A 14,309-nucleotide genomic window follows, 5' to 3' on the forward strand; every position below is an offset into this window, starting at 1 on the left:
CTTTCACGATTGAGAGGAGACAGTATTACTTGTTCTGGTGCTTTCAGCCTGTCAGAGGCGAGTGTGCTCAGAAATATTGTCACTTTTGTTGCTTCCAATGTGTCAACTTGGAAAGGAGATCACAGAAGTGAGATCAGACCAAGACAAATATTTTACTGCCATTTTTTTCCCCTATATTACAATTTCCTTCAGGTGACTATCAGTGTAAATTTTGGTATCTCATACCAGCCAGATTAAGTTTTTTACTGGACTCAGTGTCTTTACAAGGTTCAGACTTTGATGACATGTCATTTCATTTTTAGCTATTGCCAAACTGCAGCATCTTTTCATTGAAAAATAGTCATTATTTAGATATACCTTGTGACACACCCTGTGGTTCACACCTGGAAGAAGTCTTCAGGCAATCACCACATCCCAAACTGCCTTTGTAGACCCAAATCATAAGGTTTTTTTTCAGTCATATGCTCAGTGTGATGGGAAGAAAGACCTAAACCAGGTGTGGTTGTGCAAACCCGCAGTGCAGCACCAGGGCTGGAAGCACGCTGGGACCAGCCCCGCGTTCCTGCGTCCAAGCGCCAGCCAGGCAGCCCTGGGTCTACTCAGCGCGCTTGCCTTGTCCAGCTTCTTTTTAAGTGAATTCCACTTATAGAAAAATAGTGATTTTCTGTTTCCTTAATGCTGCCTACAAAGAGCTTCTCAATTTTTAGTCCATTAACAAATCTTTCCAGGGATCTATTAATATGTCACTATGGAATGCCTTCTTCTTCAAAGTTTAATATGGCTTAACTCTGTCTTAATCATATTGCTCTACTACACTTTATAGCCCGCGGCTTCAGGGAACCTTTGCCTTTTATTAGTACCCATATACAATCATGATGTCATTCCAAAAATCCAGTGCTGCTTTGGGTTTCATAAATTCTTATACCTTTGATTTACTTGGTGTATCTGCAGCTGTCCGAGAAGTAAGATGTGCAGCCAGGGCAAGGAATGAAATGTTACAGTACCGCCTTGTGCCAGCTCATTGCTTTGCAAGGAGGAGCTGCACCTGACAGGAGATACAGTCACTTTTTCCCTGCAATGATGCTTGTCAACGTTAACAGTAATACTGGCTCGGTCAAATTCTTGGTACGATCCCGTTCTGACATTTGATGAAAGCTGACAGACTTTCATGCTTGCAACTTTGCTGTGGGCGACTGTTTCTAGCTTGGTAGCGCCCCATCAGGAAGATTTCTCATGCCACAGTCTTGTCAGAGTCACAGCATTTCTGGTTTGGCCCATCTGGAAGCTCTGCTGACTGCCTTGTGGGGGAAGGATGGGAGTACCTGTCTGTCACCCATTTGGAGTCATTTGCGCCTCCAGGTGAGGAAAAAGAAGTCAGGGACTGAAAATCCTTCTTAGAAGTGCAGAATCAGATACATATTTTATCTGTTGTTTGGGTTGATATTTTGCACTTTATAACGACATTCGTGAGGGACATAGGAAAGTTTCAGTGTGCTAAATCTATGGTCTTCATCTGATAAATCTCTTATTTATATCACTGACTTCATTACTGGCCATGACAAAACTAAGAATATGCAATTGTATAAAAGTAGCTGCTGACAATTCTGTTGTCTTTTCCAATTCTATTTCTACTGAGAAGCGTATTTTAATGCAATTTAAGGTGCTATAGTACTAGGAGCATGAAAAAGATGGATTCACTAATTAAATGGAAACAAGGTCCAGCCTGCTATCTCTAAAATACAACAGATCCCATCATATCCACATGCTTGTCTCCCTGCTGTTAAAGAAATTTGTCATTTGCAGGTGCTTGGGTTCTGTCTTAGCATCACTTGAAAGAATCTGAGAAATATCTCATCTGTCTTCTAATAAGACACCATCTGATGACATTTTTTTTAGAGTAGTATCCAAGTAGGCATTGTCTGGATCTGGTTAGACGTTTGTTGCCTTTTCCCAGTTTCTTTGCAAGAGTTTTTTTATTTTTTTTTTTCCAAGTCAGAGTTGCCACATGGCAGAGCAAGTGTTCAAAGGCATTGGGAATGTGCAGCTTGTACAGAATGCAGCTGCCTGCCTGTGAAATGGTATTAGACACAGAGAATACAGTATATCGATTCTTTGGCATCTATATCAGCTTCCTGTTTGTTTCTGAGTATAATTTAAGTCCCAGTTTTTTACCTGTTTGGATCCTGAAAGGTTACTGCTTTTGTCTATATGAATTGCTATAGCAACTGTGGTGCTGGAGCAAACAGTCATGAGCTTTAACAGCCTGGGGGTCAGCAGCAGAACACTCTTAATTTAGAGACCTTCATCTCTGAAATCTGGGTTGTTTTACCAGCTTGATTGGGCTATATTTTCTGTACTTCAGCATGACTCACTTTGTGATCTGTGTGCTGCAGAATCCTGTGTGCATGGAGGGAAAAGATGTGAGTTTATGTTTATTTATTTAGGAAGGATTATGTTCTTTTTCCTTTGAATAAACACCATATCAAAAAGGTCTAGAATGAAACCTGAAGTATGTATTGGTTCACATGTATATCTTGATGTAAAGGCTATGTTCTTATACTTTATTGCAAGACCATGGCTCAAGTATGAGGCCAAGATGAGACACTGAGCACTAATGACATCACATTTGCTTACGCCAAAACTGAATTTGGCCTGGTGCACTGTGCCTTAGGTACCTTAGTGCCTCAGCCTTAGCAGTGCTAAGGGGATGCTGTTTGCAGCTCTGTAATCTTTCACATCAGCTGCTGAGGCAGTGTTTTCCCGCTGTTGCTCTCACATCTTTTTTTTATTGTTCCCATGGCCTTGCACCTGCAAACCCCAATAATGTTATACAGCGGGTTCTCATGGGAAGCCATTACTAGTGTGAAAATCAGCCCTTTCCCCCAACCTTTTTGTACCTCATTTTGTAGATGTTAGTTTATATTAAAGACAACTAAAACATGGCCCACAACAAAGCAGTATTTGTGTACTAAACACTATTAGTATTTAAATACTAAAATATTATCCAATAATATATGTGCACTAGAGGTTAATGACAAATGTGCAACACTTTATCTAATTACCATACTCAGCTGTAATCGTGCCACAAAGAGGAACATCCAAGAGGGAGTTTGAGTTGATCCCAGTGAAAAGCGCATGTAATAAATAGTGAAAAATCATGCCAAAACCCATCATCTTCCTCTTTCCTTACCACTGCTGAACAGGAGAGCGGCCCCCGAGGACACATATGGGGACCCTACAACTGCTCCTCCCAGCTGCCCACAGAGGACTTTTCCCTTTTTCTTCTGTGTGTTTTCAGCTGCAGACCCCACTAATTAGACTCTGTGCATGAGAGCCTGCATGCAACAGCCCCAACAGTGTGAAGCTATGAATTACGTGCTTGAAATCACAAAGGCAGGGAAAATCACCAACGGTAGTATGGCAGATAAACCACATGGCATCTTGTTGTTTGTCAGCAGGTCTGCCTCACCCTTCAGCTGGTACAGCAGAAAACAATGGCTACTCATATTTTATGCCACAAATACCTTGCCTTAAGTAACACACAAGTTAAATATAGATAATGACGGATATGTAGTTGGTCATTTGACCAGTGCTCACAAATATCTACCAGCCATAAGTTTTACCTGCCATACTGCATATGTTTTTATCAAAATTGGTGCAGCTGGGGATCTTTTCAGTGGGAACAGGTGAGTGTCAAAGCCCTTGTTCTCCACAGAAACAAAGGTATCCAAGACTGATGCCTACAAATGCTATAATTCTGGTCACACTTTCTGTTCTGTATGTCTAACATCATTGGTTAGTGATACTGCTGACCTAGTTGATGAAATCATGGAAATCAAAGTGTATTCTGCAGTTTGCAGGGGGCTTGGGTTTTTGTCTTCTGGGTAAATCTTTTCCAATCTGATTGCTTTATGGCTGCATTCCATGTGTTTTAGCAGGACTTCAGGATTTAACTGACTACACAGCTGACAAACAGCTGCATTCCCCCCCAGAATTTTGAAGTTGAGCTTCCCAAGTAGTCTGTGTGAGTACAAGATGCAGACATCTGCCCACTTGCCTTTTGACTGGTTTAGCTTTAGGTGACAGTTTCTGTGAAATTAAACATTGTTCAAAATACCGCTTTACCATTCACCTGCTTCATTTTTACCAGAGTTTTTACAGGGGAGGACATTCCCATGTTCTTCAGATGAATGATGGCTACCTACCTTCTTCCTAGAACAGAAAACATCAAACAGTTGCAAAGGGAGCTGAAATAACTCTGCAAAAGCAACTTAATGTGAATCTGGAATATCCAGCAATGCACTGAGCTCTTCACTCACATTACATTTCCTTGACTACCATTGCTAACATGTAGAGGAACGAGTTAAGCCCCAGAGAAGTCACTCAACTTTAGCCTTTGAGGCAATCCCCTCTGCACTTCTCCTTACTTAGAAGCTTCAAAAGCAGCTATTTTCACAACCTAAGTGTTAAAAGAGTAGGATGCTGTGATACAGCAAGTGGGGCTATAGCTCCCTGGCCAGGTGGCTCTGTCAGAAACAGATCTTGGTCTCCTGTGCAAGAAGCATAGAATGGGGGAGGTAAAAAGGAGAGAGTCTAGGACAACTGTAGTGTTACAGTCTCCTTTTTCAGCTTGCAAACTGGAGATAAGAGCAGACAAGGTTTATGATGGTGTGGAGAAATCAATACATTGTTATTGATTCTTGTAGCTGCAGAACTCTCACCCAGAACAAGTACAGGGGTCAGAGTATGAGTACATGGCTGTCCTGCTACACCATGAGTGTGCTCCTCAGAAATCGTGCTATTTGATTCATCAGGGATGAAGTCTGCTCCATTACATGGCTGCAACAACAGCAGCCGACCCAGGATCCCCTCTCAGCAGGGTAAGTTAGGTGCTGCAAATTATCCACTGCACAGGCCAGAAACTACAACAAAGCTAGTGGCAGCTGCAGCTGAAGGCACAGCTTCACATAAGGAAAATACTTTCTTTACAAAAGACTATCTTTAAACCAATTACCCAGAGCCTGTTGAAACAATGCATGCTATTCCAAAAGAAAGAGGTCCACAAAGTTGCATGTGAAGAATGACACAGAAGTAGAAACATCAAAACAAAACAACTTGGAAAACTAGCTAAGAAATGGCATAGTCTAAACAGAATGAAATTAAGAACTTTGAACAAGCATCTAGTTTTGAAACAAAAGGAACTGGAAACAAAAAAAATCAGTCTAAATCAAAATTAAATTAATGAAAACTTGAGTATGAAAAACAATTGAAGCAGACTTGTAAAGTTTACATTTAGTTTACATTTTTGTAAATCCTCCAAAAACATCAGTGACAGTCTTTCAAAGTTCTTTTGATTTTGCAGACACATTAATTTCCTTAATTGGCATTTTCAACTTCTGTTGTAAGATTTCTGACCTGCTTCAATCCTACTGAGAAGCCATTCCTTAGTGAAGTGTGAGGTTCTGTCGCCATTTTCAGTTGCTGCAAAGCTGTAAAAATGGTGTAAAACTTACTGGAAGGTCCTTTTAATATTATGCCCACCTTTGCAGGTGACATTTTATAGTTGATTTGATTGCGCAGCTATGGACCTGACCTTTGTGTCGTATCTTTCATTCCCCATTTCCTCAGCAGAGTCCATTATCACTTGTTCCAAATTCCTTTAACTCTTCTCTTTGACTTTGTGTTACTTTCCACTTCATTCCCAGACTGCACTGCCTAACACTCCACACCTGCTTTTGATGTCACCAAATAGGGACAATGACTAGAAAGTTATTTCCCTTTACAAGTCAAACCTGGAAGGTCTCTCTGTTGTTGTTCATTCCATTTCCATTGCCGGTGTAAGTGTCCTCATTGTTTTCCCACTAGTGAAGAAAGGGCAAATGTCATATTCACTGAAGCAAAGACTTTGCTTTGAAGCGGTATTGATTTTTCCTTTTCCCTTCTGAAGCTTTGCCAGGCTCCATAAAAGCATGTCTCTTGTTCAGAAACTCTTTGGACTGAGAGGCAACAGGGGCAGCAGAACCAGTGGGGTGCAGTGGGAAGTTAGGGCATCTGGTGGGGAATAACAATTATGACAGCAGCTAGAAAAAGAAAGAGGTCATTTTATTTTTAACTGTACTGTGAGAACAATTGTGGATCAGAACTAAGCCAAATGGGAAACGCAGCTTTAATTCCAACTTATGATTCCTCCTTGTCTAAACCTGAATATGAACATTTTTCTAGGGTTCAGCTGTTGGCAGCAAGACACCGAGACCACCAGAAGAACAGCTTTGCTAGAGGATTAACCACAAAGGGAAAACAACATGACTTTCTGACACAATGCCATCAAGATACAAGCCTTACACTGCACCATGGTGGAGCAGAAGCATCATCTGGACCTGCAGAGAACTTCTGAATGAAGGTCCAGTGCTATGACAGAGTTCCTGTTTAAGAGATCTGAATTACTTTGTTTAGAGCTAGTTTATGCAATGCAGAAATAGCCAATAGCATTTATTAAGCTCACACATACTGCAAAGAACAAAAATGTCTCTCTCTTTCCCCAAAACGTCTCTGCCTTTCATAGATTCTTTGAAGTCTATGACCACATACATATATTTATCATCTGTGCACTGGGGAGACTCTCTTTCTTAATGAGAAGATGGGTGCTGGCTTTAAGCATTATTTAAAGGTGGTGCCTCCCAGCACCTCCAACACTCTTCCATGGCATTTTGTTTATGCTGACTCAGAGGAAAGAATGTCACTTATTGAAACATCAATGCCACTTTTTGCCATGCTTCTGTATTTCTCAGAGCTGTCAGTCTGGGAGAGCTGGTCTTCCAAAGCTCATTAGATAAACAGCTGCTGCTGGAACTGCATGTAAAATTATAGCAGCTGACTTTTGCAGAATAGGTCAAGCAATAATTATAGTAGATTTTCCTACAGTTCTTGTTTTTTGTAAAATTAGTATCTACTACCGGGAATTAAATAACAACTATAAGAATTATTCCTAATGCTAGCGAGTGTGGTCTCACACTCACAAGAAAAATAAATCAATCTAGTGTCCCCCTCTTATTACCTTCTCCTATTCAGTCCCATCTCCCAGTCAGAAAGTTCTTTAAAATCCATAAAATGTCTTCCAAATTCTCAGCTATTTTGAGAACTGTGTGTTTGCGACAGCTGGAAATTAGACTTTTTTTTTAAACACCTGTGAAAAAAAACTGTTATCAACAGCAATGAGAGGGTTCTGTTGATTAGAGGATGTTTTCTGCTACTCATTTGTAAGGGAAGTGATTCATTAAGTGCTGTCTGAAAACCATCTTCATACTGAATAAAAGGAAAATGTTTTGTAGTCACTGGGGCTTACAGGAATAGCTTGAACACCCACCACCACCTCTGATGCTGACCTGCACTTTGCACATCAGCACTGTTCCAGCTGGCGATGACACTTGTCAATGAACTTCAGCGCCCCCCCCTCAGCGTGGCCATCACTAGCTGCTGCTTTTTCTCCCCCCTACAAGCAGCTGTACCTGTCAGTGCAATTTTGCAGTCTCTTTCTCCAAGGGTAGGAAGTATCTTAAAACTGTGACACCCTGCATAGGGGAAGAAAAGCATAACTGATACTGTTTGCCCCATCAGGACCCAAGCACAGCAAGTAATAAATACACAAAAGCTATTTCAGTGTCCTGGGTCAGCTTTGACTTTACACAGTTTCTGCAATACATTTCGGGGCACATCACACTGTTGACTTCTGCACCAGTGTTACCCGTCCAGTTCTCAGTGTACATTTGTTTTCATTATTTGTGCCCCCTCCTGCTGTTTTTTCTGACAAGCTTTGGATCTGAAAGCTGCTTTCCTAGACCTTTAAGTAACAACCCATCATCAGCTGTACTGTGTATGGAAGGCCGCAGCTTGAATTTGTTTTCACAAAACGCACATCACAAGACCTGCCTAATCAGCAGTTACCTAGTTTGCTCACACCAGACAGAGTCAATTTACAGACCATGCCTGCTGTTGACCCTGCTGTCTGCTCTGGATAATTCCAGTCTGCCTACCCTTTCTAAAATTAAATGTTAGTATTTTTAATTGCTGGTTTTAACTCTTGTCTAATTGGGCACAAGCTCATGCTGTAATGGATCTCCCCAAGGCCAGCAAGAGGGGCTGGCCACATGTGAAGGAACTAGAGGGGGATTGCTGGTGACAACAAAATGTGCTATTCTGGTCCTGTCCATCTTCCATAAATCACTGAATGGTGATGAAAAAAGATCAGGTACTGCTGTCCCCTCACTACCCCTGCCCAGTTCACATGCAGTGGCACGTTGCAAAGGCTCCAGCTCTTGGAACATGGTGCCTCAGAGGACTCCCAGTTTAATTCAAAACAGCTCTAAGGTTGCTACTTGTTCATGTTGCAGCTGAGTGAGCTTGTAGATGTTGGAGGATATATCTTGTGGGTATGCATCCTAGGCTTCCATGTGGTAAGGGCTCAGTGCTGAGATTACAGATCAAGATGTTTTACTGCTATTCTTTCTTTCCTTTTTGTTGTTGAAGACATAGGAAATAAAAATAGTTCATTCAGAATAATAACTGCAATATAATTTTGCAACAATTTTGAAAATATAGGCTTTCTATATGTTAAAGGTATTAATAAATTTGACCAAAGGAAATATGAAAATTGATATTACAGTTTTTTACACCAAGAAACAAATGACTGGTGAAATTATTATAGCATTTATTTCCTTTGTCTTTTAATTAAACTTTTCTTTCTTCTATGCAACTATCTCTAGTTGATCCTATCTTAAAAATAATTTCAATTTATGGCAGAAATGCAGCCTATCCTATGTAGTTTGCTATATAGGGTGCCAAAGACTTGCAGTCTGAGAATTCCAAGTTCAGCTCCTTATAGTATGATCAGTTTTCTCTACCCATGACCAGGCTCCAACCGCAGCAACACAGACCCAGGATGAACATTCAGGAACCAACTCAGCACCTACCTGAAGGATTATGGACAGATCACAGACTGCAGAAATAATGAGGCTGAGGAAGTAGATACAGGTGTGCTCTAGTTTGGAAACAAACACCTGAATACTCCAGCCACTTTCACCTAGTGTACAGCAAAAACACAGCGGGTCTGCTATGTTATCTCTGAGTTAAGGTCATCAGCAAGCCAACAATTCAGATTAAAATTTCAAGCTCAAGATATGTTTGCTTGTTTTTTTCTTAAGATTTTACCAAGATTTAATTTTCTGTTTCCTTAGCACACCAGACCATGGACCTAGATCCATTACCGCCATGACAGTGATAAAAACCTGAAATAAGCTCTTTGGTTGCTCCCTACTGCTGCATTTCAGTCTGATGCCTGCAAATGCCATCTGGAAGGACCCCCAATGGACTCAGCTGGGCTACAACCACTGATCCTTACCAGCCTGCAGAAAGAGATGCTTTCCAGTGCCAGTGCTGCCTCTTGATAACCTTTCTTGATTTTCCAGTGAGACTTTCGCACTGCTGGGGCAGCTGGTGGAGCTATGGAGGCTGCAGTGTTTGTGGTCTAAAGATGAATGATTGTTTTACACTGTCATAATGCTCGTGCAGTGCTGTTGTATTCCTGTCTGACTTGCAATGACCAACTTAAAGTGTATAAGCGTAACAGTCTCATTAACATCCTAGGGTTGTGTGTCACAAACATCAACAAGGCAAAGACATTTTTAAACTCAAAAGTTGAACAAGAACATTCAAGATTTCTTGTTTCAGTAGCATATACCTAAGAGAATGAAGAGAGAAAAGAGAGTAGACATTAATGCAAATCTAATTGCAGAAACTGTCTGATCGCCAGCAGGGAAATTTCTGTTGTCAAGGATGAAAGACAAGTTATCTCCCGTTTCCTGGAAGTACTCTTCATTAACTTTGTGAAAGCCAAATGAAGCTAATATGCAGGTAAGCATCCTGCACAAACTCCTTACCTCTCCTCCTCAGAAAATGCCTCGTGTAATGCAAGACTGAAGCTAGGTACACATAGGTAACAATCACAGTATCAAAAAAGTTTATTTTTTGCTAATCAGATGTGAACCATATGTAATCATACCAACCCTTAATCCAAGCAGTTCTACTGTAAACCAAATTCTGCTGTGTCTGCTATCTAGGTTAACTAGATGACAACTTCTTGGCAATTTCTTCAAATAAATGCAAGAGTTCCTAGAAGATATTAGAGTCAATTTGTCTCATGAATGCTCACAGCTGTTCTCTAAGATGCAGAATTTTCTAGCTCTGACCTCTGATCTGAGAAACCAGTTTTACAGAAGCCTTATAGATCAACAGGATTGGACATGCACTTGATGGTGACTGCACCACAGGTAGTTCCCATGAGCTGATGCTTTTCATATTGATCTCTCCTTTAAATGAATCATGTGTAGTATGTTCATAGGCAATGAAGCCATCAGTGTCTGTCAGTTTTTACACCTCTTTGACCTCAGCATGTGGCAAATATTACTATCAGTTTTATCTGTTTTGTTCTGTTTGGTTTTAGTTTTTCAGTTGATCTAATTGCAACACCCGGCATGAGGTTCAGAGATTTGAACAAATGAAGCTAAGGCATGCATATAACTCCTCTCTAAGACATAAGTGATCACATTTTGCATAGTTCTCTTAATACTACTAATGATTTACAAGACAACAATCAGTTCTCCAGTAAAGTTTACAATTATTTAAATGAAGTATTGTCTAAAGCACATTTTTTATAAATCTTGTGTTCTTAAGTGCTTATCAGATGTCAGAGACCACACAGAAATCTAAAAATACTCACGTAAACCCTTCTTCAAGTGCTTGACATCAATCCATCTATTGTACATCTTGATGCGCAACACAGGTTAAAACAGCGTAGCTCACTGTGACATTGTAACTAGAGGCTCCTAAATTGACAGAAATAATTTGTTATGCTGCTTACAACTAATAAAACTCCTTTTGCTTTTGGGCAGTTTTTGAAAGTAATAACTCTTATCCTTTTCACATGTGAACTCTGGCTGTTTCTACCATCTCTTATAGTCCCAAGACAAAGGTTTGAAACCTACAAACACATTCAAAACTAGAAGGTGAGAGAAGAATGTCTGACCATATAAAAAAAATTACTCCACTGCACCAGAATAGGCAGCTAGTCTTTTTTGTTAAGTTTAGCTATTGTGTGTTACATGCATCTAAACCCATACTAACTTCTGAGGAGAATCAGCCTACTTGATCAAAAAAGCTCAAACTGGCAAGACACAGCAGTCTCACCAAGCACTACAAGAAGCCTGTTTCTGCTGGTGTGCCAGACTGCTCGGTAGTGGTTTAATCCCTGAAATTCACACCTCTAGGCTGATCTGTTTTCTTCCAGCTCTTCTTCCCTGCTTTCTCTCCCCTACAACATTTCTCTGTTCTGCATTTCCACTTTGCTAACTCACTCCCAGCAAAATTTACCCCCTCACAAAGTAGTATCACATGAAATAAAATAGTGTTGTGGAAGTAGCAATTCTTGTAAACTGCATAACTGTGCCTTACCTATTATGAATCTTGGAGCTATTTAGAGAGATGGAAGCTGTGAGAAGAAACTCTCCAGCCCATCTAGCCGTACCAAGGCCAAATTCATTCTAAAATAAATTCTGTGCTATAGAAGCCACATGCAACCTCCTCCAATCTTAGCTTAACATTGGAAAGTCTCTACACTATAAAGTTTTTAAAGTGAGGATTTTTCTTTACTTCATGCTGCCTCAGAGTCTTTGCTATTTAATTCTTGTCATTGCTGGTCTTATTTGCCATAGGCACTATGGCAAGAAGATAAACAATAGGTTTGAAAAGCTATCATTCTGATCTATGCAACTGAAAAAAAAATAATTATCAATAGCATACATATATAAAAATAAATACTTTATCTCATGAAAAGGTTTCAGGCTTTCTACTTAGTTAAGTGTATCTGAAGAACAGAAAGGACAGCAATTTTTTTCACCTACCTTCAGTTCCCTCTTAGACAACAGGAGAAACCAGATACTAGTAGACTATGATTTATCCAATATTAAAATTCACCCTTCTACTAACTTCAGGTAAGGTCTAGTCAGCTTCCTTACACTAGGCACATAATATTTAATAATTTAAGGAGGAAGAATTTCATCCTGATAACCTTCTACATCCAGCCAGAAATGTACAGCAAAAACACCTCTACTAGTCACATCCAAACTATCAAGGTACTGCTCTGTAAGAAAGGAGGAAAAGGGCTGTTTCAAGTTATAATACAGTAGAAAATTGGGTTTGATGCTCCACATCTGTACTTCATTCCCTTCTGCTATGGAAGGTGCTCATGTTTCTCAGGTGCAGTCAATAGAAATTTTGCTGTTTACTGCAGCAGGGTCAGTAAGAGCTCCGCTCCATGGAACAGCTGTAGCATAATTACAGGCACCATGACAAAGCCCACAAAGGTCTTAGTGTCTGCACAGCCAGGAAAAATACATCAACACTTGTCTGAAGTGTGGTCATGAGCTAGAAACTATTCATAGCCTCTTTAAGCTTTTTAATCTAGCAAGTAGCAGAGTTTACAAGTCACTGCTTATTTCTGGAGACACATGCTTGCCCTAGGAGGTTGGCTTTTGTCTGTGAAATTGCACCTCCAGCATCTTTCAAAGGGAAAAATTACCATCTGGCATGTGTGTGAGGATAATTCAGTAGTGGCTGTGAACTTCCTGGCACATGCCTGTCATTATTGACGGAAGGGATTATTGTACCTACCCATAAGCAACTGGTCTTGGCCATAGCAGACGTTAGCCATACTAGAGTAGGTGGGTTTCCATTCCCATCCTGAATAGCAATTCCTCTGTGGCTGGGAGTTCATAAATTAATAGAGGAGTTTAGTCTCTAGAGCTGTTCTGTACCCAAACACTATTTTCATAGAAAAAGAGATCATCTGTGAATAGCCCTGGATATGCTACTACAAGAAAAACAAGATAAAGCAAATTTCCAATCAGAAGGAACAAGAAGACTGATAAAAATAAATGAAGAAAACAGAGATTTAAATTATTTCAAATATTTGCATTTGTGTGAGACAGCTGTAATGATGTGAGAGGGCATGAAGAATAAAATTGCACTTATTACAGAAAGATTTAAAAAAAAAAAACCAACAAGAAAAAGAGAATAGATCGTAACTGAAAATATACTTTTTGAGTAAATGGTGAATGGATTAGAGACAATAAAATGCACCTAGCAGTAGTCCATACTGAAACAACTCAATAAAAACAGAGAGTTTCTAGTTTTAAAATAAAATCCCTGAATTGAATTGTAGAATGGAACCAGGAGAAGTATGGGACAAAGGGGAATTCACATGCATATTACAACAGTCCAAATTCTAGTAAACGAGTAGCCCTTTTAGGTTTAAGATAAACTGTATTGTTGAAAATGGGTAACTTGTTTTTTAAAACAAATTAATAGAATCTCAAATATACAAGCATTACCAATATTTTATTAAATTTGGCAAGGTACGTTCCTTCTGTCAAAATAGCAGAATTTACAAGTGTTTTCACACTTCCTTGGTGTGTCTCAGAGCTACAGTTGTGAGTGTTTTTCTGGAGAAATCTCCTTTCATGAACTTAACTCTGCCCTTTCCTCCTGGACAAGGAAAGAGGAAAATATCCAACAAAGCTCCTGGCTGCAGCAATTAAGGTTGTATCCTTTCCTGGGCTCTGGTGATCCTTCAGAGAATCAAGATACCCAAATGTACCTATACAAAAAAAAAAAAAAAAAAGAACACACACCACCCCCACCCCCACCCCCAACTCCCAAACCTGTCTTGCTATTTTTCTTCTTCTATTACATTTTCTGATCTTGGACACTGAAATCATGACTCATGAGAAGAAGCCAATGGTTCCTACTATCTTTATCTTCTGTGAAGAGCATGGTACACTTATTCCAGTTACTAACTGGGGAGAGAAAAATATATTTATGGTAAATTCAAGAATGTTAAAAATCATCACATGGTTTAATATGGGAATCTCTACTAGCTGGCCAGGAGTAATTGGTTTTGGATGTTACTTACCTTTTTTAGTGAAGGTCCATGTTTCCACTTTCATGAAATTGCTCTAGACTTACCTGTATGCAAATGAGAGGAAAATGTATATATCTGCTTAGCCAAATTTCACCACTACATAGGAGTAACCTTGTGAAAAGTAGAAAAACAACACTGTACAACCATATCTTTATTATCAATCAGTAAAATATTGCATGACTTCTTCTGAAAATGTATTTGGTGACAAACAAACCATATATTATTTTTAGAACCTTTCATATAGTTTTAAGTGCTTTAAATTACTGCCGAAGTTGTTTCT

Source organism: Strix aluco, chromosome 9 (assembly GCF_031877795.1).
Source record: "Strix aluco isolate bStrAlu1 chromosome 9, bStrAlu1.hap1, whole genome shotgun sequence".
NCBI lineage: Eukaryota > Metazoa > Chordata > Aves > Strigiformes > Strigidae > Strix > Strix aluco.